This window comes from Geotrypetes seraphini, chromosome 11 (genome assembly GCF_902459505.1).
Source record: "Geotrypetes seraphini chromosome 11, aGeoSer1.1, whole genome shotgun sequence".
NCBI classification, from domain to species: domain Eukaryota; kingdom Metazoa; phylum Chordata; class Amphibia; order Gymnophiona; family Dermophiidae; genus Geotrypetes; species Geotrypetes seraphini.
In genome coordinates this window covers 93,078,102-93,102,623 of record NC_047094.1, presented here as the reverse complement: position 1 = coordinate 93,102,623, position 24,522 = coordinate 93,078,102, and the positions used below count along the sequence as shown (strand labels likewise).

General features: G+C 45.2%; 1 protein-coding gene across 2 annotated transcripts in view; it reads left to right on the top strand.

The window, feature by feature from the left end:
* Positions 1–24,522, top strand: part of ADRM1 (adhesion regulating molecule 1) — an 89,913-nt gene that overhangs the window by 33,215 nt on the left and 32,176 nt on the right. The gene's annotated exons all lie outside the window — the stretch shown is intronic.

The window sequence follows — 24,522 nt, the reverse complement described above, 5'->3', positions numbered from 1 at the left end:
ATATTGAAGGCGAGGCCCGCAAGACACCTAGGCCCTGATTCTGAATAGGACGCCCGGGAGAGGCGTCCTATTCAGAATCTGCCTAAACTAAACCGCGATTCTGTAACCGGCGTCCATGTTACAGACGTGGGTTAGAGAAACGGGTTAGATTAGACACGGCCCGCTACACTTATCGCGGCAAGGGATCTCTCTGCCGCTATAAGTATAGCGGGTCGCGGCCCCCTGACCAGGAGGGTGCCCAAACTCTCTGCCCGAAGACGCACCCCCCCCCACACTACCGACCGCCCCCCCCCCCGGACATTACCGATCTCCCCCCCCTCCCCCCGACAATATCGATAGCTGGCAGGAGGGTGCCCAATCCCTCCTGCCCGAAGACGCACCCCCCCCCGCGCTAACCCCCCCAAACCTCCACTCCACCAAACCTGTTCTTAGATGGGTCTTGCACGTCTTGAGCCGGCAGGCACGCCTCGTCGAAATGAAGCGGGCCCGCCCCTTCCCGACCCATCCCGCCGAAGCCTAAGGCCTGATTGGCCCAGGCTCTAGAAGCCTGGACCAATCAGGTCTTAGGCATAGCGGGTCCGCCCATCCCCACTAAGTCTAAGGTCTGATTGGCCAATCAGGGGGGGGGGGGGAGTGCGTCTTCGGGCAGAGGGTTTGGGCACCCTCCTGGTCAGGGGGCTGCGGCCCGCTATACTTATAGCGGCAGAGAGATCCCTTGCCGCGATAAGTATAGCGGCCGCGTCTACTTACAATGTAGGCCAGCATTTTGCTGGCCTACATTGTAAGCTTCTCCTCTACTAGGGAGACGCGTAGAGCCGCCTAGGTTCAGCCTAAGGCCCTTAGACGAGCTTAGGCATCTTGCGGGTCTCCCTAGGCTCCCGGAGGTGCCTTCAGCCTTGCCTGGGGAGCATTTTTTTAAAAAAATGTGCATCCCGATTGGCTGATTAGACAGCTGTAGGACGCCTAAAATCGGGATGCACTTTGGAGAATCAGGGCCTAAATCTCTAAATATATTAATTCACTCGCTGGTGATTTCAAAAATTAATTATTGTAATGCTTTGTTCAAAGGAATTGCCTTAAAAGAAATCCGTCATCTGCAGATCATACAAAATGCCTCAATTAAACTCATAAAGAACGCAAAAAAATGTGATCATGTGACTCCGTTACTCAAGGAAGCGCATTGGCTTCCAGTTGCTCACTGAATAACTTACAAGCTAAGTCTACTAACTTTCAAATCTCTTCTATATAAATCACCTTCTTTCATCTATAGAGTATTGATTCCCTATACTCCCCCTAGATCACTTAGATCTATTGACCAACATCTCTTGACAGTTCCTTCTCTTAAAACTATAAATACACAGTGTTCTCCCCAGAAATTTTTTCCAGCCAGGTGGCATGAAGAAGTAGCCGGGTGCAGTGGGGCGGGACGGGGAAATTTGGTGGTGGGGAAAATTAAATGTGTACTATTTTTATTAGTTCAGTATTATTATTTTCCAATGCTCAATATGAGTTCCTTTTTTAAGGTTTGACACTTGTGCCAGAATATTTTTATTAAATTTAAGAAGTATCCAATTCTAAACGTGAATAATTTGCCCTCTTTCAAATGTTATAGAGGTTTAAAAATGGGAAATGCATTAATGAAGTCATTAGGTTCAATCTAGCCATTTATTTCTGCATGAATTTAAACAACTAAAAAAAAAGATAAATATAGTTCATTCAGTTATACAAGAAATGGCTCTACAGCACCTCTAATAATGTTTTGATCACTAGGTTCCTTCCTGAGGTCTCACTGAGGATATGAAATAGATGCGATCCCCACTTCCAGACCTCTTCCACATAATTTATGGAGAGGTGTTACTGAGTCTTGAAGGACACCTGTGTGATTGCACTTCAGCAAAATAAAAAAGTAGCAGATAAAGATCAAAATGAGAGCTAGGGCATTTAGGTAAAGATGCAGGTAATAATTAGAAATGTATTAAAACTATTTTATTTTTATTAGCTTATAATGTCATTTGAAAGCTTGATAATGCAACTTTAATTAAATTCTTTATTGTGTGTGTGTGTGTGGAGGGGGGGGACAACACGTACATCAACAGTAAAGTTAGAATAGGGTCATTAAATCCAGTGGCGTACCTAGTATATATGACAGCCAGTGCTGATCATTTTTTAACAACCCCCTCCTCTATATAAAAAATATATTTTTAGTAATAATCCATGAGTCACACAAGAGTGCACCTAGGAAAAGGCATTATCTTAAATACTGCAGTGAGCACTAGAACACCAACACACACAATGTAAAAGTAAACAAGCCAGGTCCTGCACAGTCGATGCTAACAGAAAGCCATGTTCTTTTCATACACACAGAACATAGATACACCCTCGCCCAATATGGACTAATCACAAACTAAAAATAGAACTATGTAGACAAAAGTTAAACTGAACCAAGAAACCAGACAATGCATACAATGCAACACCACAGAAACAGTGACACGTCCTCTAATACTGTGCAAAATATAAAGACAGTAGATGTAAATTTGAAAAAACTGCTACATAACAATCACAAGACTTGATATTGAAGATTGTTATTCATGCTGTTCTGCTGATCTGGCCTTAGAATCATACCAAATCAAGCAAAGCATACCTACTACATGATAATTTAATTTACACTAGCCTTTGGACAAGTCATTTAGATAAACAGGTGGTGTGGTCAATTTAAAAACAAAGGGAACACATTTGATCTTTAAAAAAAAGAAAAGGGGAGTTGCAAGACAAAATGCAATAACCAAAAAAAAAAGAAAAAGAATGCAGTAACAAAAAATTGTTACTCTGAGTGCTGCTTGTTATAGGGTAGAGAGCTGCACGGGAACGGGGATGACGGGAATCCCGCGGGACCCGCGGGGATCCCACGGGTTCCCCCTTTGGGTCACGTGGATCCCGTGGGGACGCCCCCTAGGGTCGCGGGGATCCCATGGGGACGCCCCCTAGGGTCGCGGGGATCCCGTGGGGACGCCTCCGAGGGTCGCGGGGTTCCTGCGGGGTTGGATCGCAGTACACTGCATTTGAGCCGCGAGGGTAGTCTCCTCCTCCTTACCTGCACTGTCGCAGCACACAGCCGAACGGAAGTCTTCCCGATGTCAGCGCTGACGTCGGAGGGAGGGCTTAAGCAAAGCCCTCCCTTCCTCCGACGTCAGCGCTGACATCAGGAAGACTTCCGGTCGGCTGTGAGCGGCAGGGCAGGTAGGAAGAAGGCAATGGCGAACGAAAGAGGGGGGAGGGGGCGGTCCGCCCCGAAGAATGTGCACAGCCGGTCAGGTCCCCCGATCGACCGACAACAGGCCCGGCCGACAAACCTCCCTGCCCTGTAGCCGCGAATCTAAATTACCTCTTACAGCAGCTTCAATACTCCAGCTGCTGTAAGAAGGTAATTTAGATTCGCGGCTACAAGACAGGGAGATTTGTCCGACCGGGCCTGTTCTGTTGTCGGTCGGGTGCGGAAACGCCACAAAGGTAAGGGGCAGGGAGGGAGGAAAGGTGGAGTGGAGAAGAAAAGACGCTTAAGGGGGGAGAAGGCCGCTGAAAGCTCTGGGGAAGACAAAGGAGTGGAGAAGGACGCTGAAAGGACATGGGGTAAACGGGAGGAGGGGGGGAAGGATGCTGAAAGCACATGTTGAAGGCAGAGGGGGGTGAAGGACCCTGAAAGCACTGGGGAAGACAAAGGGGTGGAGAATGCCACTGAAAGGACATGGGGAAAACAGGGGTGGAGAAGGCCACTGAAAGGAAATGGTGAAAACAGGGGGGGAGAAGGCCGATGAAAGGATATGGGGAAGACAGAGGGGGGAGAAGGCCGCTGAAAGGACATGGGGAAGACAGAGGGGGGAGAAGGACGCTGAAAGGACCTGGGGAAGGCAGAGGGGGGAGAAGGATGCTGCCTGACAGGACATGGGGAAGATGGTGGGGGAGAAGGACACTGGAAGGAAATGGGGAAGAGGGAATGGGGAGAAGACCCTGGCAGGGAAGAAGACAGAGGTGCCAGACTATGGGGGGAGTGGAAGGAAAAAGATGGGTGCCAGACCAATTTGGGAGGGGGGAGAAAGGGAGAGGCACAGTAACAGAGCAAATGGAAGACACAGAGAGAAGAGAGGCAGTGGATGGAAGGAATTGAATGAGAATATGAAGAAAGCAGAAACCAGGCAACAAAGGTAGGAAAAAAATTCTTTTTTTTTTTTTTTGCTTAAGGATAAAGTAGTATATTAGTTGTGTTGATAAAAATTTATAAACATTAGAGGCTCTGGTAGAAACCCGTTTACAAAGTATGTATTCTTCCCAATTAATATTTCCAAATTAATAAAGTCTTTTTGCTTATTTTTAAATGGGTTTCTACCAGAACCTTTAATTCAGTAGCATAATTAAATGAAATAACTATTTCTGTAGTTTATAGGGACGGGCAGGGACGTAGGGGATTCCTCGCGGGGACGTAGGGGATTCCTCGCGGGGATGGGCGGGGATGGAGGGATTCCTCGCGGGGACGGGTGGGGACGGAGGGATTCCTCGCGGGGACGTGTGGGGACGGGTGGGAGTCCTCATGGGGACGGGTGGGGACGGGTGGGACTTTGGCGGGGACGGGTGGGATTTCTGTCCCCGCGCAACTCTCTATTATAGGGTATACCAGGGGTGCCCACACGTTTTGGGCTTGTGAGCTACTTTTAAAATGACCAAGTCAAAATGATCTACCAACAATAAAAATTTAAACACAAAGCACACTGTATGCAGAGAAAATGTTAATTATCATTTATATTCCGCGGGTTTTCAAAGAGGTTAAGGCAGCTGACTTTATGCAATGTCACCTCAGTAACAACGATACAAAAAATAGACAAATATACCCCCTCCCTTTTTACTAAACCGAGATAGCGGTTTTTAGCGCAGGGAGCTGCGCTAAATGCCCTGCACTGCTCTCGATGCTCATAGGCTCCTTGCGCTAAAAAACGGACACATTTTGATCACTAAATTGAAAATAAAATCATTTTTCCTACCTTTGTTGTCTGGTGATTTCATGAGTATCTGGTTGCACTTTCTTCTTCTGACTGTACATCCAATATGTCTTCCCTTCTTTCAGCCTTCTGTATGTTGCTTCTCCTCAAGACCTCATTCCCTCCCCCAACTTTTCTTCCTCTCTCCGTCTTTCTTTCTTTCTGTCTCCCTGCCCCCCCTTTATTTCTGTATGTCTGTCTTTCTCTCTCCATGCCTCCTTTCTTTCTCTCTCCATGGCCCCTTTCTATGTCTCCTTGTCTTTCTCTCTCCATGCTCCCTTTCTTTCTTTCTTTCTCCCTGTCTTTCTCTCTCTGTGCCCCCTTTCTTTCTTTCTTTCTTTCTTTCTATCTCCCTATCTTTCTCTCTCTGTGCCCCCTTTCTTTCCATCTCCCTATCTTTCTCTCTCCATGCCCCCTTTCTGTGTATCTCCCTGCTCTCCCCCAAGCCACCGCTGCCATCAGGGAACAGGCTGCCACCATAAAGAGGACACTGAAGCGCTGGGCCAACCAACCTTCCCCACCCGATGTCAATTCTAATGTCGGAGAGGAAGTTCCGGGCAAGCCAATTGCTTCCTGGCTGGCCTGAAACTTCCTCTCCAACATCAGAATTAACATCAAGTGAGGAACGTTGGTCGGCCCGGCGCTTCAGCATCCTCTTTACAGGGTTGGGAAGCAGGTAGAACGGAAGACAACGTGAGTCTACCACGGAGCCCGAGATGGGCTCCGCGATCTTCTCATGTTGCCTTTGCGAGCGACCTTTTGGGCACCCCTGGGGTATACGATCACTCAGCTGTAATCCTAATACAGTAAGACAAGATACCAACTCTCCTCCGCTTCAACACTAAAATTCACTTACCACTTTGTTCATGTACAAGCCAAGAAAATAGGTTGACAGACAGACAATACTTATGTCAATGAAAGAGCAACTGTACTAGGCACCATTTGCAGTTGTCTTCATGAAAGTAAAAAGAGCCACTGGGCAGTTCAACGGGTAGAACTATATTACAAGAATAAGCTTTTAAAGGAAAATATAATGCTCCCTCAAATCAGATATGATTTGGCAGAAACTCAGACACAATATAACACCTCCATTCAACCTTAATAGCAATATTATCATTTTGTTGTACAATATTTCACATTATCAGAAGCAGAAAAAAAGTTCACTTTTCTCAATCTTCTTCTTCCCCTTTGCTTTATTCCTCTTTTCTCTGATAAAGTAATATGGCTGCTATCAGCTCGTTACACATAATTAAGAACCAATACAAAGTAAATACTGTACAACAACTTCTTGAACTTGGTACAGCATAGTGCTTACCACAGGCCAAAAGTGGATTGGGTGTTCACTGCCGAAAACTAACGAACACATGTATTGTTAACCCAATAAGAAACGTGTTGGGTTTCTTTCCTTTGTTTTGGGGGGGGGAGGGTGAAGGAGAGATTTTCCAAATGTGAACATAAATTCCTGCAAAGGCTATTTCTTGTTTATAGAGCTTGTCACACATCGAAGCCCCTTCTCCGGGGGGGAGGGGGGGAATGGGCTTCTTTTGCATTGTTACCCTTTCCCTCCAGTTGTGTTTCGTACTCACCTACTACTGCCTCCGCTGCGCGGGCCATCTCACTCAGCCGCATGGGCCCCATAAGTAACAGTAGCAGCCACCTTACTACCCAGCAACTTCGCGACCCCGTGCTACTCTACAGCAACACCACGTGCAACCATCCGCTGAGCACTTAAATCCAGCACGCTCCAGCGCCACACTCCGCCGATTGGTCAGCCCTGACAAGATACCTAACCCCTTCTCCGGGTGTGTTTGTGTGGTGGTGGTGGTGGTGGTGGGGGGGGGGGGTGTTGTGGACATGCTTCTTTTGCATTGTTACCCTTTCCCTCCAGTTGTGTTTCGTGCTCACCTCCTGCCTCTGCTGCGCGGGCCCCACAAGTAACAGCAGCAGCAGCATCAGCAGCCACCCGACTTTACCCAGCGACATCGCAACTCCGCGCTACTCTACAGCAACACCACGTGCAACCATCCGCCGAGCTCTTAAATCCAGCACGCTCCAGCGCCACCCTCCGCCGATTGGTCAGCCCGACAAGATACCTAACCCCTTCTCCGGGGGGGGGGGGTTGGACGGGCTTCTTTTGCATTGTTACCCTTTCCCTCCAGTTGTGTTTCGTGCTCCGCCGCGCGGGCTGTCTCATTCAGCCCCATGGGCCCCACAAGTAACAGCAGCAGCCACCCAACTTTACCCAGCAACATAGCGACCCCGCGCTACTCTACATCAACACCACCTGCAATCATCCTCTGAGCACCTAAATCCAGCACGCTTCAGCGCCACCCTCTGCCGATTGGTCAGCCCGCCAAGATACCTAACTCAGTAGCCAATCAGCTACGCCCAGCTTCTTTTAGGCCGTACATGTGCGTCCCATCGCTTCGCGTAAAAGGTCCAGTACGGGATACATACAGCCTATGCTCAGACCTTCCCACCTTCTGTTTCTAACCTGCAGGGCGGTCATCTAAATTAGCTGGGCGGAGCGCCCAGCTAAAAGGCACTAGGGAGAACACTGAATACACGACGACACTATTTTTTCTGTCACAGCCCCTCAAATGTGGAATTTACTCCCAATTCATGTACGAGAAGAATTAAGTTTGGATAGATTTAAGAGCAAGCTAAAATGCTTTCTTTTTATGTGTAAATATTTTTATTAAATTTTTCAACAAAAAAACAACCCACACAATAGTACAAATACACTCCCCCCTCCCCCCCAAGTCCCACCCCCCCACCCAATCCCACAAACACAATCACAATTACAAAGTAAATAACCAACTTCCAGAGAAGGAAATGTCATGGGTTTAGCAAATTACTTCGAGCTCTATGTGTGAGAGTAAGCCAAAACGGTTCCCAAATGGAGCAATAAATGCGTCCCTTAGGAGAATCCAGCGTTCGTACAAGCAAGCGCTCCATAGACGCCTGCCGAAGCATGAGAGTACGCCAAAGAGACAAAGTGGGCGAGTCAGGTACAATCCAACAGTGAAGAATAGATTTTTTCCCAAGCAAAAAGGCCCTCTCCAGAAATGCCCGAAATCCTTTAGGTGATGTCCTAGGAAGATGATCCAATGTAAAAAGCATTTCAGGGCCCTGAGAATAAACATGATGCCACATAGAGGTAATGTGCCTATGTAGTAATGTCCAAAAATCTTGAATGCGAGGGCAGGTTCAGTATAAGTGCCCCAATGAAGCCTGAGGCTGATGACACTTAAGGCAGGCGTCGGAAGTACTCAGTTTGACTCTATGAAGGTAGACCGGGGACCGGTGAAGTCGAAGAAGAAATTTATAGTTCATTGCAATCAAGACAACATGGGTCGTGAGTAAATGTATTCGCTTAAGACCAATCTGAATTTGTACTCCAGTAACCTCACATGGTAGATCTCTAGACCAAAGAGAGGCGTAATGATCGTAAGAAATTGATCCCTGACTCTCCCGAAGATATCTAATATGGAACTTCAGAGGTATATGGTCTTGAGCAGACAAACACAATGCTTCCGAAAGAGCTTCTCTACTACGACTGGTTAATCCTTTCTTCTGAAGAGACCGCACATAGGAGACCATCTGAGAATATGCTAGCCAATCTCCAGGTGACCATTGATAATCCGTTTGCATAACTGTAAAGGGTGGTACAACACCATGCGAATCAACCACCTGGAAGACATATTGGGTATTAGTAGATCTCCATATCGATAGTGGGTAGATAGAGGTTCCCGGAGGGAAGTCCTTATTGTCCAAAAAAGGCAAATAAAGAGTATCAGTATGCGGTATTTGTAAAGACTTACATAATCTCCGCCACACCTGGCGAAGCGGAAGAAGAAACATACCTCCACCATATCCACTAGGAAGATGACGAGTGTGGAGCAAATAGCTAAAGTGGTATGAGCCACAAAGCGTAAGCTCTGAGGCAGTCGCCGAAAAGTAGCGAGTGCCCCGGAACCAATTGTTCAAGTGGCGCATTTGACATGCTTGTGAAAGTAATCGTAAATTCTGTAATCCCAAACCCCCTTGGGACTTGGGAAGCATCAAGACCGGCAGTGCCAATCTCGCACGCTTCCCATTCCACAAAAAGGATGTCAAACTTTTACCCACCAGTTTATCATGTTTAATGGACAGTAAAACCGGAAGCATTTGAAGCACGTAAAGCCATTGAGGCACCAAAACCATATTATATAGAGCAATTTTGCCCAGCAGTGATAAAGGAAACTCCCTCCAAAGTTGCAATTTTTGTTGAGTAAGAGTCAGGAGTGGCAAGACATTCAAGGAGTATAATCTAGTGAGGTCCATGGGTATCTTAATCCCCAGATAAGTCAGATAATCTGTTGACCACCTTAGGGGAAAATCTCCCCTCCAAGAGCCAGGAACCTCACTAGACAGAGGCAATACCATTGATTTTTGATAATTTAAAACCAACCCTGAATACAAACTAAACTCATCTAAGATGGTCAATGCCCTGGTCAAAGAAGGCTGAGGAGAGGACAATGTCAGCAAAATATCATCTGCGAAGGCTAGGACTCGAAGTTGAGAATCCCCTTCTGGGAGACCACGTAACTGATCATCATTTAGTAAAGTATGCAAGAAAGGATCTAAATAAAGCAAAAACAGGAGAGGAGATAGAGGGCTCCCCTGGCGCGTACCCCGCAATATGGGAAAGGACTCCGTCCCAACACCATTAACCAAGACACTAGCCGTCGGGGCCGAGTATAACAGTTGAATCATGTTATAAAACCAACCCGTTATTCTCATATGCGTGAGAACAGCAAACAGAAAATTCCAATTGACCTGGTCAAAAGCCTTGGCCGCGTCTAAACTAACCAGGATGCCAGCGGTGCGAGTAACTTGAGTTCTATGCATCGCAGTCAACAATCGCCGAACATTAATAACCGAATGTCGATTTTTCACAAAGCCCGCCTGCTCCGGTATTATCAATTGAGGGAGTAAGACAGCCAAACGGTTAGCTAATATTTTATCCAAAATTTTTATGTCAACATTTATAAGGGAGATTGGACGGTATGATTCTATTTCCGACGCAGGCTTGCCGGGTTTCAGAATTAAGGTAATATAAGCATGGTTAGACCTCACAGGAAATGTACCCTCCACCAACGCCTGGGCATAATAAGCCTCCAAAGGGCCAGAAATGTGCGTGGACATAATTTTATAAAATTCGGGGGAAAACCCGTCGGGGCCCGGGGCCGTGCAATTCCTCAACTGTTTAATGGCAGATTGGAGCTCTTTCCCCTGAATCGGCCTATTTAATGCTGAACGCATGGGAGAAGTCAGCCTGGGCATACCTGCATCCTCCAAATAGTCCTGTGCCTCGGGCCCCCCTCCCCCTCTACAGATGAATAAAAATGCTTATAATAAGTAAAGAACTGGTCAGCTATATCCCGAGTTTTGCTCACCTTCGTGCCATCAGGCAAATGTAAACAGGGGATATAGCGAAGAGATCTCTTTGGTTTAATCAAAGTAGCCAGTAATTTACCAGGCTTATTCCCATGCTTATAATAATTAAATTTAGCGTAGTACATTGATTTTTTCGCACGGTCGTGCAACAGAGCATTAAGAGCATTCTGTGCTGATGTTAACCGTTCTCCAGTAGTAATCGTGGGACGATGTAGATGTTGCCGTTTAAGCACCGCACATTCCCGCTCCAACCTTAGAATACCCTGTGTTATTCTCTTCCTATAAGCTACCACATATGCAATAACATCCCCCCGGAGAACCGATTTCGCCGCCTCCCAGAACAAGAGTGGCGTCTCCCGATGTTGAGCGTTAAATCGAAGGTAGTCTTCCCATTTTTCAGTAATATATTTGACAAAATCAGGGTTATCCATTAGGTAAGCAGGGAAACGCCAACCCCCCAACCAAGGAGAGTCCCCGGTTAGGACATCCACCCATACCGGACAGTGATCTGAAATCGAGAGAGGGCCAATTTCCGAAGAATCTATCAATGAAAAGGAACCCCGAGAAACCAAGATATAATCCAATCTAGAATATGTCTGGTGGGCCCGTGATTGATGGGTATAGTCTCGCTCATGAGGGTGTAGTAACCTCCAGGGGTCGAGTAATTCCAGCGCTTCACATAAATAAGGAAGGCCTCTACCCATGGAGGTTTTTTGAGCAGATCCCGCACCCGACCTATCCTGAGCATTATCTAAAACTTGATTAAAGTCCCCCAGAACCAACAATGGATGGTTGGTATCCCTACCACCAACTCGGGCCAGAGCCTTAAAAAATTTGTGGTCGTATTGGTTCGGACCATACACCATTAAGACATTAAATACTTGATCTGACATAGTCACTCTACAGTAAAGAACCCGTCCCAAATTATCTGCAAAGAGCTGTTCGATCTTTCCAGGGAATCCCTTCCGAACCAATAGTACCACCCCTGCATGCTTAGTAGAAGAGGAAGAATGAAAAACTTGACCCACCCATCCCTTTAAAAGTTTAGCATGTTCTGTTTTGGACAACCTCGTCTCTTGAAGGCAAGCAAGATCTGCTTTATGATACCGTAATCTACTCAAAATCTTGGAGCGTTTCACCGGTGACGTGATGCCTCCCACATTCCAAGATATCAACCTAAATGTCTTAACACACACCAGGACCACAAAAGCATACCTGCCACCAGTGTAATTCCCGTGGACCTCCGGGCGCCCAGCCTTCACCCAGAGGACAACCGGAAGTAATTAGCCATAAGAACCCAAATGAAACAACATACATACAGAATGAACCCACTCTGGAATCAGAAGTTATAACAGCAGTGATCAAATATCCCAACACCTTACCCACCCCCCTCCCACCCCTCCTTCCAATCCCAACCACCCCCATATCCCCTTGTTACCTTTTCCTGAAAAACAAAAATCTTCCAGTACCCAAACTGACACTGGAAGATAGAGCACGTCTCTGGTGCCATCGGAACCTGTCCCCTTTATAAACATAAACATTGTACAGTGCAGGGTTAACAATCTACAGTTCAAATAAACCTGAAATCAGCAAACTAGCGCCCAACCTGTTGACAAAATCTCCAGCCAATGTATCCGAGTCAAACACATGCCATTTACCATCTAAATATATCTTCAGAATGGCAGGATACAAGAACAAAAAACGACATTTGAGATCAGCCAATTTTTTGCAGATAGGGTAGAAATTTTTCCTCCGGTCCGTTAAGGCCGATGAATAATCCTGGCCAATCCTTATTGGAGCAGTTTCATATTGTAAGGTCTCCCGTTTCAATCGAAATTCCCGCAAAATTTCAACTTTGTGTCGGTAATTGTACAGTTTTTCTATCACCACCCTAGGCCGCTGATCCTTTCCATTGCGGGGCCCAACTCTATGAACACGCTCAAATCGAGCCGGGCCTAGTGCTGCGGGCATAGGCAGTTCACTAGCCAGCCAAGATTCTAACACGGAAAGCAGCACAGAGTCAGAGATGGTTTCTGGGAATCCCATAAATCTTAAATTACCCCTACGGGACCTGTTCTCCAGGTCCTCGAGTTTATCTTGATGGTGGCGTAGCTGCACTTTCATCTGAGCCAGCTCTGTGTCTACCCCTCGGGCTTCGTCCTCCACCGTGGATACGCGCTCCTCCAGGGCCGTGACTCTTGCCGAATGATCTTCCAAAAGGGACTCCAGCTTAGTGAGTTGAGTCGACAGCTGTTCCATGCAAGGAGTAAGAGCCTGAGCAATTAATTGTTTAAGATCTGCTAGCGTCTCCGTGGAAAATTGTTTGAGCATGCCACCCGAGGGTTCCGCCATTTTCTCCTCAGTCTGCTTGCTCTTTTCTTTGTCTTTGTCTTTTTTTGCCGATTTGGACGACATTGCCGGTGGAGACCTCGCTAAGAATCTGTCCATATATAATCCCCTCACAATCTGTTAGAAATCGGCAAGAGAAAATTCGCAAAATCACCCGCTTTTAAAGTTGCAGAGGGATCAGGTTCCGGAGCAGGCAATGCGAGCTGCTTGCCGGCTCACAGCATCACGTGACTCTCACCAAATGCTTTCTTTTTAAAGATGCATTTGACAGCCAATAAAATTAGAATGCAGGATTAGATTAGGGTTCTCTACTGAGCCCTGGGCTTTAAATTCTCTGTTTCTTATTATTCTCCCCTTAACTATTGTTGTTTTTCCCTTATATGTTTCCTTTACTATCTTTTAAACTTGTATTTCTTTTCCTATTCTCTTCCTCTTGTGTCATTCGTTTGTCTTGTGAGTCATATTTACATTGTCTGTTTCCCTTTAATTATTGTAATTTAATATTTTAATATTTTGTACATCGCTTAGAATGTGGAATAAGCAATTAATCAAATACTTAATAAACTTGGAAACTTGGAAGAACCATTGATTTCTGGTAATTCAATTGAAATCCAGAATGGAAGCCAAATTCATTCAGTGAATCTAGCAGATGTGATAAAGAATGCTCCGGCTCAGTCAACATGAGCATAAGATCATTTGCAAAGGCTAGAACCTTCAATTCATGACCCACAATGGAGAGACCTCTTATGTGGACATCACGCTACAAAGTACGTAATAATGGTTCCAAATAAATAAGAAAAAGTAATGGAGATAATGGACAACCCTAACGTGTCCTTCGAGAAATTACAAAAGAAGAATAACAAGTCCCGTTAATAAGAATAGATGCACGAGGTCTAGCATATGGGGCATGCAAACAATCAAACCATCCTGAGAAACACATGTATGAAAGTGTCGAAAAAAGAAAAGACCACTCCACCCGGCCAAATGCTTTTTGAGCATCCAAACTAGCCAAGAGTCCAGAAATCCCCTGCGATTGAGCCGTCACCAACACCATCAAAATCTTGCGAACATACAAAACTGATTGTCGACCATGGACAAATCCAACTTGCTCTAGTCCTATAAGTAAAGGTAAATAAGAAGCAAGCCTGTCTGCTAAGACCCGGGCAAAAATTTTTAAGATCAACATTAAGTAAGGAAATAGGGCGGTATGAATCGACAACATGAGGGTCTTTTCCTGGTTTCGGGATCAAGGTAATTAAGACATCTGTAGTACTAAGAGGGAAGGAACCATCTTCCACACAGGAGTTCATATATCGCATCAACTGTCCTGGAATGTGGCAAATTAGTAATTTGTAGTATTCTGTTGTAAATCCATTAGGTCCAGGCGCTTTACAAGTTGATAATAATTTAATGAACTGCTGAACTTCCACTGCCCGCAATGGTGCATTTAATGAATCTCTCATCTGGGGGTTAATTGGGGTAATTCTGAATCTTCCAAATATGTCTGCACCAGAGAAGGCTGAGAATGAGAATCTGCAGTATACATGTTGGAGAAATAATCACAAAAAGCTTGAGAGATCCGAGCAGGATAATTAATATAAGTCCCATCTGGGAGATGAATAGAATGAATCAACCTAGGTCCAGTCCAAGCTTTGGTGAGACGAGCAAGATAATGTCCAGGATGAATACCAAAATGAAATGTACGATAAATATTGTTACATTTATACCTCTCATGGAGAAGAGCATTTAAGGCTACTTGTGCTGTCAACATACTCTCCTTGTGAGCCAAAGTAGAGCGACGAAGATAAATCCTCTTTGCATTCTGAAATTGGCGTTTGAGAGAGATAATTTTGGAAGCTATACGATGATTACGTCCTGCAACGTAGGCTATAAATCTCCACGGAGTACAGCTTTGGTGCTTCTCAAAAGAGAATCGGATCATTAGCATGTTCTGAATTAAAGTGAGTATAGTCTGCCCATTTTTCCATAAGGAATTGTTGGAAATAGGGATCATCATATAAGTAGGTCGGAAATTGCCAATTGCCACTTCTAAGGGTACCCAGCTCTAAATCTACAAATATCAGAGCATGACCATCGGGCCAATAATAGATGATAGTACCTGAGAAAACATGGATTGAGATATAAGAATATAGTCTATACAAGACCAAGTAGAGTGAGAACGAGAAAAATGTATAAAGTCTCTTTCAGTGGGGGGTGCAATAGTCTCCAAGAATCAACTAAATCTAATGTGGAACATAAATAGGGAACTCCCTTATGTTGAATAGAGGTCTGCTGTCCTGAGGAAGACCTGTCTAGAGAAGGGTCCAACACTTGGTTCAAATCTCCAGCTAAAATAAGGGGACCATTTTCAAAACGCAATGCAGTCTGAATCAAGGAGTGGAGAAAGGCATATTAGTAGATAGTGGGAGCATATACCACCAATAGCTTAAAAGAAAAGGAGTTACCGTATTTTCACGCGTATAACGTGCACCCGTGTAAAACGCGCACCCGGGTATAGCGCACGGGAAAAAAATTTATGTAAATAAATTAATATATAGCGCGCACACGCGTATACCGCGCGTGCTATTCATTGAATTAAAACCTCCTTCTGCCCCCCTTGAAGTCCTGTCCCCCCTTAAAGGTCTGTCTGTCCCCCCTTGAAGTCCTGTCCCCCCTTGAAGTCCTGTCCCCCCTTGAAATCTTGTCCCCCCTTAAAGGTCTGCCTGTTCCCCCTTGAAGTCCTATCCCCACCCTGAAAGCCTGATGCCCCACCCTGAAGGACCGCTGGCCCCCCACCCTGAAGGACCGCTCGCACCCCCACCCTGAAGGACCGCTTGCACCCCCCGACATCAGATTCATCCCCCAGAGCCTCCCCGCACCGTTTGCGGTGGAGAAGCAGCCTACCGTGGGTTCGCGATGCCAGTGAGCCCTGCTGCTTCCTCTGCCGGCGGTCCCGCCCCTTCTCTGAGCCCTGCGCTGCTTCCTCTGCCGCAGTCCCGCCCTTTCTCTGACATCAGAAAAGGGGCGGGACCACGGCAGAGGAAGCAACGCAGGGCTCAGAGAAGGGGTGGGATCGATGGCAGAGGAAGCAGCAGGGCTCACTGGCATCGCGAACCCATGGTAGGCTGCTTTTCCACCGCAAACGGTGCAGGGGGGGCTGGGGGATGAACCGGACGTCGGGGGGGTGCGAGCGGTCCTTCGGGGTGGGGCATCAGGCTTTCAGGGCTGAATCGGACATCGGGGGGGGGAACCAGCAATGTAAAAAAAAAAAAAATTGTAAAACGCGCTCACGCATATAACGCGCATGGTTATGCTCGGTTTGTAAAATCGTGTATAACACGCGCGTGAAAATACGGTACTTTTAACAAAAGAAAGCAACCATAGGAATATTTAGCTAGCAGTTTAGTATGGCACTGTAAGCTTTTGCTAATTAAGAGAGCTACTCCTCCCTTTTTACAGTTAGTTGAACAACAGGAACCTCTTCCACCCAACCAGCTTTAAGCTTCATATGTTCTATATCAGATAACTTTGTTTCTTGTAAACAGGCTGTCTATTTTCTGGCGTCGGATATATGAGAGCAATTTAGCATGTTTAATAACGTTTAAGAAGCAATTCTCAGTGAGGAAGGCATTTTAACCACCATCATCCCAAACATAAAAGATGTAGTTTTGAAAGAGATAAAGTTGTAACATCTAGGGGCCCAGCCCCCCCCCCACCAGATGTTGTGTAAATCAGGGAGTCTGAGTCACAAAGAATGTAATCTGTCCCCAGGTCCCAACCATCTAACTTAAATAACCTTAGAACCTTATAGTCTAGTCCTCAAGTAAAAATAATGTAACAAAATTGTGAGGCAGAATTCATATGAGATTAGTAGCAAAGAGTGAACAGTTAAAAGATACTTATGCTCATCATACATTTTTAAACATATGTAAACAATAAAATATAACCATAAATAACTAAAAATAACTGTTAAATAAATTAGACATTTTCATTTCAAGGTCCCGTAGCTTCTTGTGTTGAAGGCAGAGATCTCATAAATTCACCAGCAGTTGAGGCAGATTCAAAAGCCCGCCATCCAGCATTAGTTAAAATCTTCAGCGTCGCTGGGTATGCCAGCGTGAAGCATATTTTACGTTGCACTAGGTCTGTACAAATCACTGAAAACTGTTGGCGCTTGTCAGACAGGGAAGAGGAGTAATTTTGGAACAAACTGATCCGGTTCCCTTCAAATGTATGTAAATCTTGATGTTGCCAATATTTTTGAAAAAGGGCTACTTTATATGCATAATTATGCACTTTAGCAATTACTGTTCGAGGTCATTGCCGATTTTCAATCTTGCGGCACAATCGAAGTACCACTCTCCACAGGCGGATAGGTCCAATGCCTGTGGAGAGTGATAATTCTTTGTGCAGCCAGTCCTCTAGTTGAGACAGCAGATGAGAATCTAATATAGTTTCTGGTAGACCAACAAAGTGAATATTATCCCTGCAGCTTTTTGTATACAAAGCTGCTCCCTCAGGGCTGCCATTGAACCTGAGGTAGTCATTGTGATATCCTCAACTTCTGCCACATGGACCTCCAGTGCGGCAGGTAATTTCTGACAGGAAAGACTTCACTCCTTCTATTTGGTCAGACAGCTGAGTAAATCTTGGCTCCAAAGCATTCACCATAGCCATAAACAAGGCCTGAACAACTGCTGTTACTTCTTGCACTGAAAATTGATCAGTAGAATCCGCCATGTTGCCAGTCTGAGTGAGTTTTCTCACTGTTTTTCCCCTTCACAAGGCGCTTTGAGTTCATTGATGTTTCAGATCTTAGCAGATATTTTTCCATGTATCTTAAATGAATTGCTGTTAGGATCCAGAAGATTAATTTGCGGTATTAAGTGCAGTTGAGGCCTGGGGAACAGGAGCCCAGCCCAGATATGTCCTGCTAGGCTCACCAACACTCTGGAACTCCCAGTCTGTTTTATTAAAAAAACATGTCTCACAATAGAGAATCCAGCAAGAGCATCAACAAAGCTCCAGTCCTGTACAGCAACCCATTATAACTATGGAGAAAGACATGTCCCGCAATATGACTCATCCAGGTTCTCCCCCCCCCCCTTCCCTTATCCAAGCACCCCCTAATTGGAAACAGTGGTCAGGCTGATCTTCGGCATGAAGAAATATGACCATGTCACATTTTTTTACAGTGAATTACAGTGGCTTCCTATGGAAGCATGGATGCTGTTTAAGCTGGGTTGTTTTTGCTATAAAGTACTGTATGGATCCTTCTTATTTGGTTAGTAGATTCTCCTTATCTTCATATAAACACAGTAGAAAAACTCATCCCTTGTTTAACTTTCCTTCAGTCCAAGGCTGTAGAAGTAAAAAAATGTCTTGATCATATACTAGCGTACCAAGCAGCCTCTCACGATAAAGAATTCCGAGTGTTATTGCTCACAGCCCATTCTTATAAACATTTTAGAATACAGCTGAAGACCTATCTTTTTTCCAAGTATCTGATTAATTAACTTATTTTATACTATGCTATTGTTAATAGTCTTTTGTAAACCGTGTTGAACTTGTGGTCAACAAGCACAATGTAATGTAATGTCGGTACCAAAAAAAACCTATGTGGAAAAATAGCCAAGAAGGCAGATTGTGGAGATCCCAGGGCTTGAGATCAGCAACCGAGCAACCCAGGAAGATGGAATAATAGATAAGGATGGAAGCACCAATCCAATCGACGGGAAGGTAGAAACGGAGGCTGTATATGTTCACACACTCAGCAGAGATGATGGACCATCTGGAGATGAGCCACAGAAGAAGGTAGACAGGACTTACACCATGGATACGGACTTAAGACCCTCGAGGAACCTCCAACTAAGGAAGATTGGGATCATAGTAGGGGATTCCATCATAAGAAATGTAGACAGCCACACTGCGGGAGGAAGAGAGGATAGATTGGTCACCTGCCTGCCCGGTGCAAGAGTGAAGGATGTGGTCAGCAGGATCACCAGCATCATAGACGGCGCAGGAGGAAACGACACTGCCGTGCTTATTCACGTGGGCACCAACGATGTTAGCGGACGGAAATACGACAGGGAAGAAATGAAGGACCAGTTCCGTTCACTCAGAAGGAAATTGAAGGTTAGGGAGGTAAAGGTGGCTTTCTTGGAAATCCTGCCGGTACCGAGAGCGGATGTAATGAGACAGGATGAACTGAGAGCAGTAAACGCCTGGATGAGGAAATGGTGCGAAGAGGAGGGCTTCGACTTCGTGCGAAACTGGACAACGTTCTGGGGAAGAAACAGGTACTATAGAAAGGATGGCCTACACCTCGATCAGGGGACAGTTGACAACCAGTCGATGGCCCGGACACCAGGATATCCTGAGGAGGAAACTTCAAGCAACAGCACAGATATAGGTCAAGAACAAGATGAAACTGAGAAGGAAACTTCAAGCAACCGTACAGATATAGGGCAAGAACAAGAGGAAACTACAAGAGGCATTCAAAAAGATCAAATGGATACTAAAATGGATGCGAGGACCACTAAATCCAGGAAATTAGCACAAAAGGATCTTAAATGTATGTACACGAATGCCAGAAGCTTAAGAAATAAAATGGGAGAACTGGAAGAGCTAGCAAAAAGAAAACAACTGGATATCACAGGAATAACAGAAACATGGTGGAATGAAGAGAATGAATGGGACACGGCATTGAAAGGATATAAACTATACAGAAGAGATAGGATTGGGCAAAAAGGGGGCGGTATTGCCCTGTACGTTCAAGAAGAAATAGAATCTATTAGAGAAGGGGATACGGAAGCAAATGGTAAACTAGAGTTCCTCTGGATAAAGATTCCCAGACATAAAGAAGCAGACATAAAAATTGGCCTCTATTATCGACCCCCGGGACAGATTGAGGAAACAGACAAAGAAATGATGGAGGAAATCAACCGTGGATGTAAATCAGGAAATGTAACGATCATGGGGGACTTCAACTTTCCGGGGATAAACTGGAAACCGGCAACGTCAATCTGCGGCAGAGAGACAAAATTCCTGGAAATGATAGGAGATTGCTTCCTTGAACAAATGGTGGGAGAACCGACCAGAGGAAACGCAATCCTGGACTTGGTCATGAATGGCATTACTGGAAGGACAACAGATGTAGAAGTTGCGGCCCCTCTGGGGACAAGTGATCACAATATGATCAATTTTTCCATTGGCATCGGAAAAGGGAAACCAATCAAGACTAAAGCCACAACCTTTAACTTCAAAAAAGGGAATTATGACAGCATGAGAACCATGGTCAGAAAACGGCTCAAGAAAGGGAAAGCACAAATCCAAACAGTTGATGGTCTCTTCTGAAAAACACCATCATAGAAGCACAGAATCTTTACATACCGAAGATATCCAAAGGAAGGCGAAAAAAGGTCAAAGGCGAACCAGCTTGGTTATCCAAAGAGGTGAAGGATGCAGTGCGGGAAAAGAGGAAATCATTTAAAAGATGGAAACGAGAAAAAACGACGGAGGCCTGGAACTGTCACAAAAACGACCAGAAAAAGTGTCATATAGTGGTAAGAGACGCCAAAAAAGTCTATGAAGAAAAGATAGCGAAAGAAGCCAAAAACTTTAAGCCCTTTTTTAGATATATAAAAGGAAAGAAACCAGCAAGAGAGGCAGTGGGCCCTCTCGATGACCAAGGAAGGAAAGGGCCAATTAAAGAGGACAAACAGGTTGCCGATAGGCTAAATTCATTTTTTGCATCTGTCTTCACAAATGAGGACACTGCAACAATGCCAGAAACAGGGAGGATATTCACCGGAGACATAGAGGAAAGACTCGCAACAGTAAATGTGGAGTTGGACATGATATACTTTCAGATTGACAAACTAAAGAATGACAAATCCCCTGGACCGGACGGAATTCACCCGAGAGTATTAAAGGAACTTAAGGTGGAAATTGGGGAACTATTACAATCCTTAGCTAACATGTCAATTAGAACCGGGCATATACCAGACGACTGGAGGATAGCAAATGTCATCCCAATTTTCAAGAAAGGATCAAGAGGTGAACCGGGAAACTACAGACCTGTGAGTCTCACATCGGTCCCTGGGAAGATAATTGAAGCAATAATTAAAGATAACATTGTACAACATCTGGAAGATCACAACCTAATAAGAGCTAGTCAACACGGCTTCAGGAAAGGGAAGTCATGTTTGACAAATTTACTTCAATTCTTTGAGAAGGTGAACAAACACATGGATAGTGGACAACCAGTGGACATAATTTACTTGGACTTCCAGAAAGCATTTGACAAGGTCCCGCACGCAGGGCTTATGAGTAAATTACTAAGTCATGGAATAGGAGGAGAAGTGCACAGATGGATCGGCAAATGGTTAGAGAACAGAAGGCAGAGAGTAAGCATAAATGGGAAATTCTCAGAGTGGGAGAAGGTGACTAGCGGCGTGCCCCAGGGCTCTGTTCTTGGGCCCATCTTGTTCAATATTTTTATAAATGACCTGGAGGAGGAGACAACATGCAATATAATCAAGTTTGCAGATGATACAAAACTATGTCGGGTGGTGGGCTCTCAAAGGGACTGCGAGGATCTTCAGAAGGATCTGAACCAGCTGGAAAAGTGGGCGATAAAGTGGCATATGAACTTTAACGCAGACAAATGCAAGGTAATGCATCTGGGAAAGAATAACAAAGAACATGAATATAGGATATTGGGTGTGACATTAGCCAAATGCGAACAGGAAAGGGATTTGGAGGTACTGATAGACAGAACCCTAAAGCCATTGGCTCAATGTGCGGTGGCGGCGAAGAAAGCAAACAGGATGTTGGGCATGATTAAGAAGGGGATCACGAGTAGATCGGAGGACGTCATAATGCCACTTTACAGAGCAATGGTCAGACCACACTTAGAATACTGTGTCCAACACTGGTCACCATACCTTAAGAAGGATATAACTCTACTGGAGAGGGTGCAGAGGCGAGCCACGAAACTAGTCAAAGGTATGGAGAATTTGAGCTACAAAGAACGCCTCAGAAAACTGGGACTGTTCACCCTCGAAAAGAGAAGACTGCGAGGAGATTTGTTAGAGACTTTTAAAATATTAAAAGGATTTGATAAAATTGACCAGGAAACAGCATTACTGACATTTTCAGATGTGACACGGACAAGAGGTCATAGCCTGAAACTGAGCGGCAGCAGGTTCAGGACAAATGTCGGGAAGTTCTGTTTCACACGAGTGGTGGGTGCTTGGAATGCTCTCCCAGAGGAGGTTGTGGCAGAGACTACTGTTCTGGGTTTCAAGCGCAAGTTGGATTCATATCTTCTTGCAAATCACATCGGGGGATACGGGAAATCTGGGTCTCCAATAAGGAGCACCTAACTGGGCCTCCGCTTGTGCGGATCGCCGGACTAGATGGACCTAGGTCTGATCCGGCGAAGGTGTTTCTTATGTTCTTATGTTTCGATCTATTAAGGGGAAATGACTCATGAAGGAAGCAGTGGGGCCATTAGATGACATGGAATAAAGGGAGTACTAAAGGAGGACAAAGCCATCGCTGACAAACTGAACATATTTTTTTGCATCTGTATTTACCGAAGAGGATATATTCAATATACCAGAAGCTGACAGGCTATACACAGGAAATGAAGATGGGAAACTGACAAGGTCGGTGGTCAGTCTAAAAGAGGTATGCAGACAGATTGATAGGCTTAAAAATGTTAAATCCCCGGGACTGGACGGCATCCACCTGAGGGTAATCAAGGAATTGAAAGGGGTTATAGCTGAACTACTTCAATTAATAGCCAATCTGTTGATCAAATCAGGAAAGATTCTGGAAGACTGGAAAGTGGCGAATGTTACGCCGATCTTCAAGAAAGGTTTGAGGGGAGATCCAGGAAACTACAGACCAGTGAGTCTGACTTCGGTACCAGGAAAGATGGTAGAGGCGCTGATAAAGGACCGCATCATTGATCACCTAGACAGACACAATCTGATGAGGACCAGCCAGCATGGCTTCAACAAAGGAAGATCTTGCTTGATAAACTTACTGCACTTCTTGGAGGGAGTAAATAGGCAGGTAGACAAGGGTGACCCAGTCGACATTGTATATCTAGATTTTCAGAAGGCGTTCGATAAGATCCCGCATGAACATCAATTTCAAAAAAATTGCAAGCCATTGAATTGAGGGTGAAATACTCACGTGGATTAAAAACTCACTGGCGGATAGGAAACAGAAAGTGGGGGGTAAATGGACAATACTCGGACTAGAAAAGCGTCACGAGTGGAGTGCCGCAGGGCTCAGTGCTCTGGCCTGTGCTCTTTCAACATATTTATAAACGACCTAGAAATTGGCAAGACGAGTGAGGTGATTAAATTTGCGGATGTAGTGAGGACACAGAAGGATTGCGAAGACCTAGAACGAGACATAAACACACTTGAAGAATGGGCCGTGACGTGGCAAATGAGGTTCAACATGTAAGGTGATGCATGTCGGTAACAAAAATCATATGCATGAATACAGGATGTCCAGTGCTGTACTCGGAGAGAGCCCCCAGGAAAGAGACTTGGGAGTACTTGTAGACAAGTCAATGAAACCGTCTGCGCAATGCGTGGCAGTGGCGAAAAGGGCGAACAGAATGCTAGGAATGATTAAGAAGGGAATCACAAACAGATCTGAGAAGGTTATCATGCCGCTGTACCAGGCCATGGTACGCCCTCACCTGGAATACTGCGTCCAACACTGGTCGCCGTTCATGAAAAAGGACCTAGTACTACTCAAGAGGGTCCAGAGAAGAGTGATAAAAATGTTTAAGGGACTGGAGGAGTTGCCGAACAATGAGAGGCTAGAGAAACTGGGCCTCTTCTCCCTTGAAAAGAGGAGACTGAGAAGGGACCTGATCGAAACATTCAAAATATTGAAGGGAATTGACTTAGTAGAGAAAGAGAGATTGTTCATCCTCTCCAAGGTGGAGAGAACGAGAAGGCACTCTCTAAAGTTAAAAGGGGATAGACTCTTTACAAACGTAAGGACGTTCTTCTTCACCCAGAGAGTGGTAGAAATCTAGAATGCTCTTCCAGAGACTGTTATAGGGGAGAGCACCCTTCAGGGATTCAAGAAAAGGTTAGATAATCTCCTGCTGGACCAGAACATACGTAAGGCTAGACTAAAATAGGGCACTGGTCTGACCTAAAGGCTGCTGCGTGAGTGGACTGCTGGGCGCGATGGGCCACTGGTCTGACCCAGCAAATCTTATGTTCAAAAAACAAATCATTAAGTCAAGTCATTTAAAATCAAACCTCAGGCTTTATGCGGCAACGAGCAAAGGTATGGATCGAAAAGTTGAAGAAAAGTTCTTTTACACTGAACAGACAAACAAGCTTCTTGTGCTTCAAAGAGAAGCAGACGATGAAGTTGTTTTTGTAGTGCCAGAATCCCGTGGAGAATCCTATAACCAAAACTGCATTATACATTTGTGTCCTACCATACAAGTTTTATGAAAGAACAAACTTCTACCCTTCCAAAACATTCCACATGAAGCAGCCTTACCAAGCAAAACCCCCAGGGGAGAAGTAGCCACCAGGGTATCCAGAGGCCTCCCAAATGCCATAAAATTTGATCCCAAAATGATTTAATCAAAGGACAATGCCAGAGTACATGGGAGAAAGAATTGGCCTCATGTGTACATTTGTTACAA